The 16,072-nt window shown below is 43.7% G+C and overlaps 1 long non-coding RNA gene across 1 annotated transcript; it reads left to right on the plus strand.

Moving 5' to 3' along the window:
* Positions 1–538: 538 nt before the first annotated feature.
* On the plus strand, positions 539–15,491 carry LOC138428706 (uncharacterized). The gene is made up of 4 exons (XR_011252549.1): positions 539–700; positions 8,156–8,215; positions 8,866–8,930; positions 14,587–15,491. It is a non-coding gene; the product is annotated as an uncharacterized lncRNA (long non-coding RNA).
* The last annotated feature ends 581 nt before the right edge of the window (positions 15,492–16,072 follow it).

Below are 16,072 nucleotides of genomic sequence, written 5' to 3' on the forward strand. Positions count from 1 at the left end.
TGGTTAGGACCCAGTGCTTTCACTGCAGTGGCCTGGGTTCAATCCCTGGTCTGGGAACTAAGATCTTGTAAGCTGTGCAGCACGGCCAAAAAAAGAAAAAAATGAAAGATATTATAGGTGCCTGTTCTCTCCCTTCTTTCTTTTCTCCCTCTGTTGCAGAAACCAGTAATCGAGAAACCAAGCATCGCATTCAGAGAGTCAGAGAACTCAGGTTTATTACCCTGGTGGGCCCAGAGGAGTTAACACTCCAATCTCTGAGCCCCGAACAAAGGGGTTACAGAGTTTTTATATACAGATTATAGGGGGCAAAACTAGCTCCTAATAGGCTGCTTTAAAGTAAGGGGTTTCGCGTGGGCAGGAACAGCAGTCAAGATGGGGAGGAAGATGCCTGACCTTTACATAGACAGGCGTGATTAAGCAGGTTTGCAGGGGCTGGGCAACTAGCAAACAGCAGGACAAGGATGAGTGAGATAAGCTCCAGTTCCTAGTATTAAGTCCCCACTTTCTGAGACTAGGTGACCTATGTGATCCAGACTTTGTAACGAGCAAGCTCAGTTAGAGAGGCAGAAGGAGCAGGAGGTTATGTAAAATTTTAACTTTTCCTCTTCACCTCCTCTTCCATTTCTCCACACTGGGAACATTCTTCCTGACCAGTTTCACACCTGCCAAAGACTTCAATTACTGCCTTCATTAATGTAAGGTAAGGGAACTAGAGAGGGCGAGGTTCGGACAAAGAACGAGACTCTACAGGAAGAGATCACCTTTAATGAGGCGAGAAAGGGCAGCAGTTGGACCAGTGAGCTGCTGCACTAAGTCAAGAAAAGAGTAGGTGTATATATAGAAAACATATACATGCGGAGATATATTGTTTTGAGGGGGTCTGTTTTTCCTCAAGATTATTTTGTTTAGTTGGCTTCTAACAACTGGAGCAAGGAATTCCTGAGACCTGCTGGAGACTGGGACCAGCTGGGAGCTGAACGTAATCAATCTTAATGTTCATTCCTTTCTTCGGGGGAGAAAGTTATTTATTCTGTATAGAAGGGGGGAAAGATCCAGAGGGGAGTTTTAACTCCAGGCTATTTTGAGCTGTGTAGCTTTCCTTCAGTTAGGATAACTCTGAAGCTCAATACACCCTACAGCCTAGCACACTCTGATATGTCTCAGCAAGACTAGCAGCCCGGAGTGGCTCCACCACCCAACTCAACGTCCAAACAGAAACCTGGAATTCACCCTCTTTTCGGTCCCCCATGTCAAACTGATGTCCAAGTACAGTGCCTTCTACTTTCTTGTTAGCTCTTAAATACAGAACTTTACGAGTGGGCCCTGCACACTGCTGTGCCCCAGACGTGGTGAGGGTGGGCTGAATTATCAGTTCGGCAGCTGCAGGAGGTGAGGGGCAGATCTCCAGGCCTGGTGACCTTGATCTTGGGTGGTGTCAGCCTGCAGCAGCTTGGAGCGGGGCTTGGGATCCCAGCAGGAAATTGGGCTGGTTCATGGTGGTGAGAGGACAAGATCCTAGCCACTAGATCGGAAAAGAATTCCCACAAGGGCAGAATGTAGTAAAACAAAGTATTATTAGGAAGGAAAAGAGTATGTGTGGATAGGCACATGTGCAGACTCAGAGGGAGAGAGAGTCGCTGAATCGTGTTCTCGAGGCAGTTTGAATTACTTTTATGAGGCATTTCTTCCGGGTTTCCTTTGACCAATCATTTTGGTTTGCCTGGTTCACCGTCCATATTTGCTGTATCTCAGGATCCTCCCAGGTGTGCTCACGCATCTCTTAGCCAAAATGGATTTTACCAAAAAGGCATATGGGTAGGGAACATCCCTTGAGCTAACTCCCCTTTGGCCTCCAAGGAGTCTTTTCTCTGCATGTGTGGTCAGGGAGGTCTCCTGACTTTGAGAATAAGAAATAAGTTATCTGGGCAGGGCCCAGTCTCCTCCCTTAATTGTTCTCCTATTCTCCTTGGAGTTTCATCCCACAGGGAATGAATCTCTAATCGCTTTACCCTGGAGGCGGGGTAGGGTAAGTGGGCCTCAGCCCCAACTTGTAAGCACTGCCCTCCAAGCACCCTAGTGCACAAGATGTACAACATCACTTTTTTCCCCCAAAGAAGGCAGGATTTATTACTTGCAGCAAGTAAGGAGGACACTTGCTTTCCCAAAGCAGTGTCTCAATAGCATCACTTTTCTGAGTGTTCTGTGTCTTCTCCTCTCCATCTCCACAGCCGTCGTGACTGTGGTCCCCACCTGGTGTCATCTCTCTGCTTCAAGCCTGCCCATCCACACCAGAGCCTGCCACTGACCATACACTTCCCTGCTTCCCTGTCATCCACAAGATAAACTTCAGGCTCATATCCCAGACAACCAGGCTGTAGGACTCTTCTGTACTCATTTAACCTTTCCTGCCTTCTCTCTCCCTCCATTCCCTTCTTCCCCTACTTTTTAGGCACGCCAAACCACAGATTTATCCATTGTTCCTTCAGTGCCATTCCAAAAATCAAAATCCAAAATCGTTTTAACAACCAAACATTTTCCTTTCTTTCACAGCAAATTCATTTCGTAGCAAGTGACTGACTGGTGGCTATTTATGGTCTTAATTTGTTACACTTAGTGTACATATTTGTACATTTTCCCTACAGATGAATTAATAGTTTGCAATACTCACTGAGAAGTTATGAAAATATGTATAGGTACCTGTAAGGCTAGTGCGGAGAAAAAGAGAAGGAGCCGGGCAAAGAAAAGGGACTTTATTAAAGGGAAACAAAAGGATGACTGGCCCCTGAGAAGAACCAGCAGCCCACCCTTCTGATGGATTCCTCTTTTTTTTTTCCGTCTTGCATAACTGAAACTTTTTATTCGTTAAACAGAATTCTGATGGATCCCTCTTATACCCCATGGACGGGAAATCAGGTCCCCTGAAGTGGGGTGGTTAGTTTATCTCTAGCCTGCAACTGGAGTCTGACAGTCACGTAGTCTTGAGAGAGCCAGAGGTGTTCCATGGTAGGGTGGTCAACATAGTCTTGGGAAACTAAGTGCCAGGGGTGAAAACAGGATGTCGCTTGAGCAATGTAGTCAGTCTCATGGGTCACCGTGATGTCTTCTTTTGTTTGCATGGTCAGCACAATAATCCATTTTAACAATGAGCCCCCATGCAGACCCTATCAGTATCAAATTGCCAACATCTGTTGGATCATAGAAAAAGTGAGAGAATTCTGCAAAAAGCATCTACTTCTGCTTCATTGACTACACTAAAGCCTTTGATTGTGTGATCACAACAAACTGTGGAAAATTCTTAAAGAGATGGGAATTCCAGATCACCTTACCTGCTTTCTGAGAAACCTGTATGCAGGTCAAGAAGCAACACTTAGAACCAGACATGGAACAACGGACTGGTTCCAAATTGGGAAAGGAGTACGTTAAGGCTGTATACTGTCACCCTGCTTATTGAACTTATATGCGGAGAACATCATACGAAATGCCAGGCTGGATGAAGCTCAAGCTGGAATCAAGATTGCCAGGAGAAATATCAATAACCTCAGATATGCAGATGACTTTACCATTAGCACCACTGGCTTACCAGGTGGCACTAGTGGTAAAGAACTCCCTTGCCGATGCATGAGACTTAAGAGACCAGGATTGGATCCCTGGGTCGGGAAGATCTCCTGGAGAAGGAAATGGCAGCCCACTCCAGTACTCTTGCCTGGAGAATCCTATGGACTGAGGAGCCTGGCAGGCTAGATTCCATGGAGTCACGAAGGATCGAACACAACTGAGGAGACTTAGCACACCTGCACACACATGCAGACGACATCACCCTTAGCGCAGAAAGCGAAAAGGAACCAAAGATGAAGGTGAAAGGGGAGAGTGAAAAAGCTGGCTTAAAGGTCAACTCAGCATTCAAAAAACGAAGATCATGGCATCCAGTCCCATCACCTCATGGCAAATAGATGGGGAAACAATGGAAACAGTGACAGACTTTATTTTCTTGGGCTCCAAAATCATTGCAGATGGTGACTGTAGCCATGAAATTAAAAGATGCTTGCTCCTTGGGAGAAAAGCTATGACCAACCTAGAGAGCATATTAAAAAGCAGAAACATTACTTTGCCAACAAAGGTCTGTCTAGTCAAAGCTATGATTTTTCCAGCAGTCATGTATGGATGTGAGAATTGGACCATAAAGAAGGCTGAGCACTGAAGAACTGATGCTTTTGAACTGTGGTATTGGAGAAGACTCTTGAGAGTCCCTTGGACTTCAAGGAGATGATACCAGCCCATCCTAAAGGAAAAAGAAAGAAAAGATAGCACTAAGCTGTATCCAACTGTTGCAATCCCATGAACTGTAGCCTACCAGGCTCCTCTTTCCATGGGATTCTCCAGGCAAGAAAACTGGAGTGGGTTGTCATTTCCTTCTCCAAAAGTTGCTTAGTCATGTCCAACTCTTTGCAACCCCATGGACTATACTGTTCATGGAATTCTTCAGGCCAGAATACTGTAGTGAGTAGCCTTTCCCTTCTCCAGGGGATCTTCCCAACCCTGGACTGAACCCAGGTCTTCCACATTGGAGGTGGATTCTTTCCCAGCTGAGCCACAAGGGAAGCCCAAGAATATTGGAGTGGGTAGCCTATCCCTTCTCCAGTCAATCTTCCTGACCCAGGAATTGACTTGGGGTCTCCTGCATTGCAGGCGGATTCTTTACCAACTGAACTATCAGGGAAGCCCAATCCTACAGGAAATCAATCCTAAATATTCATTGGAAAGATTGACACTGAAGCTGAAGTTCCAATACTTTGGGCCACCTGATGCAAAGAGCTGACTCATTAGAAAAGACCCTGATGCTATTAAGATTTGAAGGCAGGAGGAGAAGGGGGCGAAAGAGGATGAGATGGTTGGACAGCATCACCGATTTAATGAAGATGAGTTTGAGCAAACTCCAGGAGATGGTGAAGGACAGGGAAGACTGGTGTGCTACAGTCCATGGGGTCGCAAAGAGTTGGACATGATTGAGTAACTGAACAACAATTCTAAAATAAAAAATTCTGATTTCTGAAATATAGTTCACCGTTAGGATTTTGAATAAGTGAGAGTGGACCTAGAGCAGATACTGGAATCTTTTGGGCAGGGGGCCTCTGTTCCTTTCCACCTGAGTTTCTCCTCCAGACCCTCTCCAAGGGCTGAACAGCCTTGCTCACAGCATGGCAGCTGGGTTCCAAGAAGGGGACCAAGGGAAAGGAAGTGGAAGCTGTTCATTTCTTTCTTTACCTTTATTTATGTATGTATCTACTTATTTATTTATTGGCCATTGCATGCAGGATTTTAGTTCCCCGACCAAGAATCAAACTCATGCTGCCTACAGTAGAAGCATGGAGCCTTAACCACTGGACTGTTCAGGAATTCCCAAAGCTGTCCATTTCTAAAGCACAGCATCACTTGCACCTATTCTTCCACCTATCACTTCCCCCTACACATTACTAGTCACAGATCTTGATGGGAGCAGTGTCACAGAATTTTGCAACGTTTTAAACAACCAGAATACTACTACTCACTCTTCAAGTAGTAGTTCCAACACCATCCCCTCTGAGAACCTTCCTGAACTTCTTATAAGAATGCAAAATACTCCTCCTTTGTATTTACCTACAGTGTGTAGAGAAATTCCTTTTTTAAAATCAACTTAACTGAGACAGAAATATAATATACATACCTATATACATACAATGAAACTCCCCTATTGTAAGGCTATGGTTTGATGGGGTTTTGACTAATGTATACATGTGTGTAATCAGCACCACAATTAAGATCTAGAAAATTACCATTACATTAAAAAGCTCCCCACACGTGAAAGAGCTGTGTTGAGGCTTTTGTTGCTCTTGTTTTTTCTGCTGCTGTTTGCTTGGTCATTTATTTGTTTGTGTGACTGGTTGGTTGGCTGGTTTGAACTAGGCAAAGGGGAAGTGAGAGTGAAGAAAATCTACGATTACAGTCTACTCTTCTGAATTAAGGGAAATTAAGGGACATGCATAGAACCATGCATTTGTCCACTGCTGCTAACCATAAAGGGGCCTCCCCGGTGGCTCGGTGGTAAAGAATCTACCTGCAATGCAGGAGCCGCAGGAGACTCAGGTTCAATCCCTGGGTCCGGAAGATTCCCTGGAGGAGGACATTGCAGCCCACTCCAGTATTCTTGCCTGGAGAATCCCCTGGACAGAGAAGCCGGGCGGGCCACAGTCATAGGGTCACAAAGAGTCAGACACAATTGAAGCAACTGAGTACACACACAAGCCAACCATAAAAGTTTGGTAGTTCCAAGTGTCACGCGAGTGTATGTTCCTCGGTTCTTTGTCTCGTCACAACAAAGATTTGGAGTGACGGACATTAAAGCCCCCTCGGCGTGTCACAACTCTCAGGTCTTGGATAGACCGTGTTATAGCTCTCAGGTCTCAAATGGACCGTGTTATAGCTCTCAGACAAATCAGTGTTACAGCTCAGTGTTACAGCTCTATTTTATTTAGAAGATAGCAGGAAAATCAATCTTCGAGGCGTGACGGCACGTCGATCTAAAGACACTCTAAAGACAGAAGAGCGTCCCAGCACGTGGGAGAGAGAGAGAGAGAACTGGCTTTGGCGCTTCTATTTATGTTTCTCTCTCCCTGGGCCTGTCCTATGTAAACTGGGCCAGCCAGGAGTGTTGTCTGTTTTCCCTGAGGTCCTCACTCCGGTCCTTGGATCTTCTTTTGTTTCATTTTCGCGGGCTTTTCCCTTCCTTGTCTGTGGCCACAGCCATTTTGGACTCCTTTTCCCTGTTTTACCTACCTAACACAAGCATTACTATGCTTTGTCTCACTGAGCAAGTTGGGTATGAAGAGGAAAATTTAAAACTTACACCCAGGTAGAAATAACTTCATGCTCCTTCTGCTACTATAACTCAGCTTGCTCCTTGCAAAGTCACATAAGATACACAGTTTCGGCAGGGGTGGGGGGTGGGGGTGGAAAATTACAGTGCTAGGAGCTGAAACTTACCTCACCCTTGTCCTACTTCTGAAATTACCCAGCCTGTGAAATCCTGCTCAACCATGTTTGTTTGTGTAAAGGTCAGGCATCCCCCCTTGCTGTGCCCTAACTACTGTTCCCCACTGCACAAAACCCCTAGTTTAAACAAACCTATTATCAGTCAGCACTGCCCACTGAAGTCTGATGTCATGCACTGCCTATAAAAACTTTGTAACCCCTTTGTTCCAGCCTCAGAGCTGGAAGTGTTAACTGTTCTGGGCTTGGGGGAATAATCAAGTTCTCCAGCTCTCTGAGTGTGGTGCTTGGTTTCTTGATGGTCTGGCTTCTGCAACAGGTGGAGTAATGGTCAAGTCTCCAGCTCTGCAAGCACAAGGTACATTCAATCTCATTTCTGCTTAAAATGCTCCAACGGCTTCATGCTCTTTAGAATGAACTTTTACTCCCTTGCCCCAGATGATACCAGTGTGACCTGGCCTCTGGGACTCACTCTGCTATGGTCACATGGCCATCCTTTAGTTCTCCAACTCTGTGTGTTCCTACCTCAGGGCCTTTGTACTAGCTGTTCCCCCTTTCTGTCAATCAAATAGCTCTTTTCAATGTCACCTCCTCAGAAAAGCTGAACCTGAATTCCTGACCCAAATACATTCTCGGTATCACGGTATCAGTATGAATCCAAAGACTCCACTCTTGAAGAGGGAATGTAGAAATACCAGGATCTCATCCCCTTTGTCTAGTGTGTATTCTGGTAATAAGCTGTATCTTATGGCCAAGGATCCCTGGGGGCATTCTGTTAGTGAAATCAGTTCAGTTCAGTTCAGTCGCTCAGTCATGTCCGACTCTTTGCAACCCCATGAACCACGGTACACCAGGCCTCCCCATCCATCACCAACTCCCAGAGTCTACCCAAACCCATGTCCATCAAGTCGGTGATGCCATCCAACCATCTCATCCTCTGTCGTTTCCTTCTCCTCCTGCCCTCAATCCTTCCCAGCATCAGGGTCTTTTCAAATGAGTCAGCTCTCTGCATCAGGTGGCCAAAGTATTGGAGTTTCAGCTTCAGCATCAGTCCTTCTTGTGACAAAACATTATTGTAGCATTGCTCATACAGTATTAAAATTACTGATTTACTTGTGTACCTTAATTTCAGATGACAAATCCCTTGAGGACATAAACTGTTCTTGGTCACTGAGACCCTGGCACATAACAGGTATGCTCATTAAATATATATTGAATGACTAAAGAAATAAATGAGTAAAACTGTTGATGCAAATAATCAATAATCAATCTACAATATGGAACAGAAGAGGGTTTTATTTGAGCCAAACTGAGGACTACAGCCCAGGAGATGATCTCTTAGTAGTTCTGAGAAATTGCTCTGGTGGAAGATTGGTTTTCAGCACAGTTTTATATCAGAACAAACATCAAACACAACAGGGGTGCATTCCTGCAAGGTTTCAAAAGAGACAGATTAATATGCACGCAGAGAGCGTGTATGATCCTGGGGTCTGGGAATGGAACCTTCTCTTCAAGGGACTGCTAACACTGGACCCATAGGAAGGAAGTCATTTCATCCTCATCTTCAAAGAGGACCTTCTTTACCTGAAAGGTTAAGGCTGATGTACAACGTATGTTTGACAGGACATAAGTCAGGCAGTTGTGATTCACACAAAGTTTAAGGCCGAATCATGTATAAGCCAGAATGACATCCCCATACTTGAATATCTGAACTTTTTTTCCATCAAAACCTATAATGCTAAAACTGACCCATTTAATGTGAGAAGCCACAGTCACTGATTGAGTCTTTGAGTTAATTCCTAACAAGAATTTTGTAATTTCTCTTTTGGTCTCTTACTCTAGTTGCTGCATGTGATGGTTAATTTTACATGTCAGCTTGACTAGGCTAAGGGATACCCAGATAGCTGGTAAGATATTTTTTCATCTTCTAATAATCTATTTTTGACCCCTTGGCTAGATATTTAGCATATGTTGAAGTGGAATTGTTGAGTGGTATGATAAACATGTTTAATTATATATATCAATATATATGTCAGGTCTTCCGTGATAGCTCAGTTGTTAGAGAATCCGCCTGCAATGCAGGAGACCCTGGTTCGATTCCTGGGTCAGGAAGATCCGCTGGAGAAGGGATAGGCTACCTACTCCAGGATTCTTGGGCTTCCCTTGTGGCTTAGCTGGTAAAGAATCTGCCTTCAATGCGGGAGACCTGGGTTTGATCCCTGGGTTGGGAAGATCCCCTGGAGAAGGGAAAGGCTACCCACTCCAGTTATTCTGGCCTAGAGAATTCCATGGACAGTATAGTCCATGGGGTTGCAAAGAGTCGGACACGACTGAGCAACTTTCACTTTCATACTAAATATACATTTGAATTATATATATATACAGAGAAGGCAATGACACCCCACTTCAGTACTCTTGCCTGGAAAATCCCATGGACGGAGGAACCTGGTAGGCTGCAGTCCACGGGGTCGTGAAGAGTCGGACACAACTTCACTTTCATTTTCACTTTTCATTTTCATGCATTGGAGAAGGAAATGGCAACCCACTCCAGTGTTCTTGCCTGGAGAATCCCAGGGATGGGGGAGCCTGGTGGGCTGCTGTCTATGGGGTCACACAGAGTCAGACACGACTGAAGCGACTTAGCAGCAGCATATATGTATATATACATGCTAAGTCGCTTCAGTCTTGTCCAACTCTTTGCAGCACTTTCGTCTCAGGTTCAAAGGATTGGTTAACAAAATAGGCCACTCATTATATACAAATAAATAATGCCAATATTTATTAGAGAATTATCTGTTTTACATTCAATATACTAATATTAAAAGAAAAGAGAAATAGAAACAGCAGAGGATATATCACCAAATTGAGTTATGACCGACATCCAGATTAAAACAGCGCTGGGAAGTCACTTGTTACAGCACATCTGGAGTCCCAGTTTGGAGAAGTTTCCAGGCAGCTCAACCGCTCTGTAGGTGAGACTTCAAACATTGTGTTCTGAGTTCCTGTTTATAATCCCAGGACACAAACTGATATCATCATTAATCTGTGAGTAAACAGCAGCCCTGTTTTCACATTAATGTTGTTTGTTTTGTCTTGTAAAACCTGGAATGTTGTTAAGCCGGGGCTTGGTTGGCCAGCGCCCCTCCAGGGACTCAGGAATCTCAAGATTTATCCCCATCTTATCTATGGGTTGCAGGTCTTGCACTCACAGCAGGCAGGCACTCACAGTCAGGGCAGTGTCCAGGCAGATTAGAAGCAAGGTCAGAGGCCTGCTCTGTTTCATCTCTGAAGCCTAAACAAGACTATTCAATTTCCCTAAAAGTGACTCTATGGACTGTAGCCCATCGGGGTCCTCCATCCATGGGATTTTCCAGGCAAGAGTACTAGAGTGGGGTGCCATTGCCTTCTCCATATATATATATATATATATATATATATAATTCAAATATATATTTAGTATGAAAATGAAAGTTCTCAGTCTCCAGGCAAGAATACTGGAGTGGGTTGCCAAGCCCTCCTCCAGGGGATCTTCCAGACCAAGGAATCAAACCTACATCTCCTGTGGTTCCTGCATTGCAGGCAGCTTCTTTACTGCTGGGCCACTGGGGAAGCCCCATATGTATATGTGTGTGTGTGTGTGTGTGTGTGCGTGTGTGTGTGTGTAACACTGCCAAGCTACAAGCCCCATGTGTGTGTGTGTAAGTAATATTGCCAAGCTACTTCCCAAAGTGGTTGTACTATTTTACATTTCTACCAGCCAAATATAAGAATCCAGTTGCCAGATATCCTCATCAACACTTGGTATTGTGCATCTTTTTTTTTAAATTGGGAGTATAGTGACTGACAATATTTCAGGCGTACAGCAAAGTACTTCAGTTATACCTACATATATACATTGTTTTTCATACTTTTTTCCATTATAGATCACTATAAGATACTGAATATAGTTCCTTTTGCTATACAGGAGGCCCTTGCTGTTTTGTGTATCCTTTAAATTTTGGACATTCCACATATTGCGTAACTAAGAGAAGGAGAAATATCATGTGACATCCCCTACATGTGAAATCTAAAAAGAAATGATACAAATGAACTTACTTACAAAACAGAAAGAGACTCACAGACTTAAAGAATGAACCTATGGTTGCCAAGGGAAATGGATAGTTTCGAATGGACAGGTACACACTGCTATATTCAGAATGGATAACCAACAAGGACCTACTGTATAGCAAATAAATAAATAAATAAAATTCATAAATCAACATACATTTTCATAAAATGAGAAATGTATGCTTAACATCATGTATCATTCAAGGCCTTGAAAATAAAAACTATCATACCAAAAAAAAGTTTTCTTCAACATTCTAGAGGGTGTATAATGATATCAGAGTTCTGTGTGGCATTTCCCTGATGACCAACTATGTTGAAACTTTTTCATGTGTTTAAGGATCATTCTGAGATAGGCTGAACCTGGGACGTGCGACCCTTTGCTGCAATGCTTATACCTGGACAAATATTTCCTTGAGCAACAAAATACCTAGAAACCATAAGGGACTGAAAATAACTGAATGCATGCTCGGTTGCAGTAAATTATGGAAAAGATACAAAAAGACCAAAGAAGCCCAACTGCCACTTCGGAAGAGCCAGGAGCATAAACAGGATACTAAGCATGACCTCAGGAGTACGTCAAGGCTGTATATAGTCACCCTGCTTATTTAATTTATATGCAGAGTACATCATGAGAAATGCTGGGCTGGAGGAAGCACAAGCTGGAATCAAGATTGCCAGGAGAAATATCAGTAACCTCAGATATGCAGATGACACCCCCCTTATGGCAGAAAGTGAAGAAAAACTAAAGAGCCTCTTGATGAAAGTGAAAGAAGAGAGTGAAAAAGTTGGCTTAAAGCTCAACATTCAGAACACTAATATCATGGCATCTGGTCCCATCACTTCATGGGAAATAGATGGGGAAACAGTGGAAACCGTGACTAACTTTTTTTGGGGGCTCCAAAATCACTGCAGATGGTGATTGCAGCCATGAAATTGAAAGACACTTGCTCCTTGGAAGGAAAGTTATGACCAACCTAGACAGCATATTAAAAAGCAGAGACATTACTTTGCCAACAAAGGTCCGTCTAGTCAAGGCCATGGTTTTTCCAGTAGTCATGTATGGATGTGAGAGTTGGACTATAAAAAAAGCTGAGTGCTGAGGAAGTGATGCTTTTGAACTGTGGTGTTGAAAAAGACTCCTGAGAGTCCCTTGGACTGCAAGGAGATTCAACCAGTCCATCCTAAAGGAGATTAGTCCTAGGTATTCATCGGAGGGACTGATATTGAAGCTGAAACTCCAATACTTTGGCCACCTGATGCAGAGTTGACTCATTGGAAAAGACCCTGATGCTGGGAAAGATTGAGGGCAGGAGGAGAAGGGGATGACAGAGGATGAGATGGTTGGATGGCATCACCGACACAATGGACATAGGTTTGGGTGGATTCCAGAAGTTGATGATGGACAGGGAGGCCTGGCGTACTGTGGTTCACGGGGTCACAAAGAGTCGGACACAACTGAGAGACTGAACTGAACTGAACTGAAGCATGACCTCCATACATAGCACCACCTAAGGGGTGGGGAAGCCACCTAAGCCATCCCTCTGACCTGACCCCTGGACCTGCTGCTACCCTTACTCCATATAAAGAACCAGTTTGTCCCATCTTAGGGAGGGAGCAAGGGAATCTATTATTGTTTACACTCCCTCCTGCTGCTACAGGAGCCACAATACAGCCTTGCCTCAATTTTTTGTCTGGACTTTTATCAATTTCTATTGATTAAGGAAGGCCAGGAACCCTGGTTGGTAACAACTCCAAGGTGAAACAGATTAAATGAACTTAAACCCAAGGGCAAAAAATGAACAAACAAGAAAACACAAGCTTCTAACTTGTACCTTGAAACCTCTAACCAATGGGTTTAAAGACCACTTGCCTCTAATATTTAGCTTCATTCACTTCCTGAAGTTCAGATATGGTGAACCTCTTCCTTTTTCTCCCATTTTTAAAAAGGTCTGTGCACTTTCCATCATTCAGATAACACTATGGCATAGCTACAGTCCTGCACCCAAGTTCCTTGGCAAAATGGAACCAGATGTAGAGTGAACAATCCCCTTGTTCTTGTGCAGACCCAGACTTGAAAGCAACTTATAGAGTTTTTCCCACTGATGTGGACATTGTAAAAATATTTCACTTATCATATTTCAGAAACTGATATATTTTTTAAGATAATTTAAGTGCTGAGATTTGTTTTATGTGCATCTTGCATTTAATTGGCTGAAGATACAACTGAATTCTTAAGAAAAAATATCAAATGCCTTCAAGAAGTGGGCTTTGATTGGATTGATAGAAGAGAGGATACTTATGCTACAGTTACAAAAAAGAGGAGTGACTTGTTAAGGAAATTAAAATGGAAGAAGTCTTGTTCAGGCTTCAGAAGCAGGAGAGTATCAGGCCTCTGACCTGTTTCTGACCTACCTGAACACTGCCCAGATTCTGTGCCTGCCCACAAGCACAGCGAATCATGTGGCACTTTAGATAAGAAGGGGAGTGGAAGGGATTGTTAGGGAGTTTGGGATGGACGTGTACACACTGCTATATTTAAAATGTATAATCAACAAGGACATACTGTATAGCATGTGGAAATCTGGTCAATGTTATGTGGCAGCCTGGATGAGAGGAGAGTTTGAGGGAAGAATGGATACATGTGTATGTATGGCTGAGTCCCTTCACTGTTCACCTGAAACTATCAGACATTGTTAATCAGCTATATCCAATACAAAAAACTTTTTTTAAAGTTGGGGGTTGGGGAGAGCAGGTCTTGGAATTCTTGAATTCCTGGAGGTCTGGTCAACCCTCTGGGGTCTAATGAAATCCTATGACTCACAAGAAACAAACAGCATTGAAAAAATTCAAGTAAAACCAGAGCTGCATTTTTGCACACAAACCAGTGATGATATCAGTTTGCGGCCTGGGATGATAAGCAGGAGCCCCTGAAACTGCAATCTGCAGTCTCACCCATGGAGTGGACACACTGCCTGGGAACATTTCCCACCTGGGACTCCAGATTGCTGCTAACAAGTGAATTCCCAGCACTGTTTAATTCTGGATGTTGGTCAGCTCAAATTGGTGTTGTATGTGCTGTTATTTTTCTCTGTTGTTTATATTTCATTTCTTTTAATGACTGTATATTGAAATTAAGTCAAATAATCTTCTATTAAATATTGGAACTTTTCTATTAAATATTGAAATTGTTGTGTATGATGAGCGGTTTCTTTTGTTAACGCATCCCTCGAATCCAAAACAAAAGTAAAACTGTCCACAAACCATGACTATAAATCAACTAAAACCAAAACAAAACAGGTATTGCAACAGATTAACTCTTTTAAAAAAAATGGGTTTGTTTTCGGCTGTGCTGGGTCTTCCTTGCTGCATGCAGGCTTTCTTTAGTTGTGGCGAGCGGGCACTACTCTCTACTCGCAGTGCGCAGGCTTCTCACTGCAGTGGTTTCTCTTGTTGCAGAGCACAAGAGCATGGGCTCAGTAGTTGTGGTGCACAGGCTCAACTGCCCCGCAGCCTGCGTGATCTTCCCGGATCAGGAATTGAACCCGTGTTCCCTGCGCTGGTGGGCAGAATGCACCACCAGGGAAGTCCGAGATTGACTGTTAACAGGAAGTCCATGACTGGGAAATGATGCAGATTTTGGACAAACATAAGCCTGAGGCAGGAACCTGAGATGTATAGCAAGTTATGGCATGATTGGAGGTACCATGGAATGAAACGTGATACCTGCCTCACTTGAATGGATGTTTTAAGAGCTATTGTTTATTCCTGCCACAGGAATGATGCATGCTAAGTAGAGCCCACTCCTTCACTCTGAGCCCAGGAATAGAAAGACACATCTGGGAGAAGTGAGCCACTACTGACTTGTAACTGTTGTGGGTTGAACTGGGTCCCCCCAAAATATATATCACAACCCCCAGTAACTGTGAATGGGACTTTATTTGGAGATAAGCTCTTTGCAGACATAATTAGTTAAAATGAGCTCATACTAGATTATGATGTGCTGTCAATCCAATACAGCTGGTGTCCTAAGAAGAAGAAGAAAGAATACAGAGACACAGGGAAGGGGGCCATGTGAGCACAGAGGCAGAGGTTAGTGATTTTCTAGCTACAAGATAAGAACTTCAAGGACTGCTGGCATCCATGAAAGGCCAGGAGAGGGGAATGGAACAGATTCTTTCTCAGCACCTCCAGAAGAAATCAAGCCTACCAACATCTTGGTTTTAGACCTCTGCCCCTAGAATCATGAGAGAATACATAAATTCTTTAGTCACTCAGTTTGTGGTACTTTGTTATGGTAGCTCTATTCAGCAGCCAATGTAAACATGAGCAAGTGAATAATTAACCACTGTTCCTGGAAATCATTAAGATGTTAGTGTTATTTTTTAAATGGTTAAAAGTTAATGCGTGCATTACAGAAACTAAAAAACACAGGAAGCAAAGTACACAAACGTCATCCATCAATTCAGCTCAGTCACTCAGTCGTGTTCAACCCTTTGCGACCCCATGAATCACAGTATGCCAGGCCTCCCTGTCCATCATCAACTCCTGGAGTTCAAGTCAAACTCATGTCCATTGAGTCAGTGATGTCATCCAATCATCTCATCCTCTGTCATCCCCTTCTCCTGCCCCCAATCCCTCCCAGCATCAGGGTCTTTTCTAATGAGTCAACTCTTCGCATGATGTGGACAAAGTATTGGAGTTTCAGCTTTAGCATCAGTCCTTCCAATGAACACCCAGGACTGATCTCCTTCAGAATGGACTGATTGGATCTCCTTGCAGTCCACGGGACTCTCAAGAGTCTTCTCCAACACCACAGTTCAAAAGCATCAATTCCTCGGCACTCAGCTTTCTTCACAGTCCAACTCTCACATCCATACATGACCAATGGAAAAACCAGAGATTTGACTAGAAGGACCTTTGTTGGCAAAGTAATGTCTCTGCT

Source organism: Ovis canadensis, chromosome 24 (assembly GCF_042477335.2).
Source record: "Ovis canadensis isolate MfBH-ARS-UI-01 breed Bighorn chromosome 24, ARS-UI_OviCan_v2, whole genome shotgun sequence".
NCBI lineage: Eukaryota > Metazoa > Chordata > Mammalia > Artiodactyla > Bovidae > Ovis > Ovis canadensis.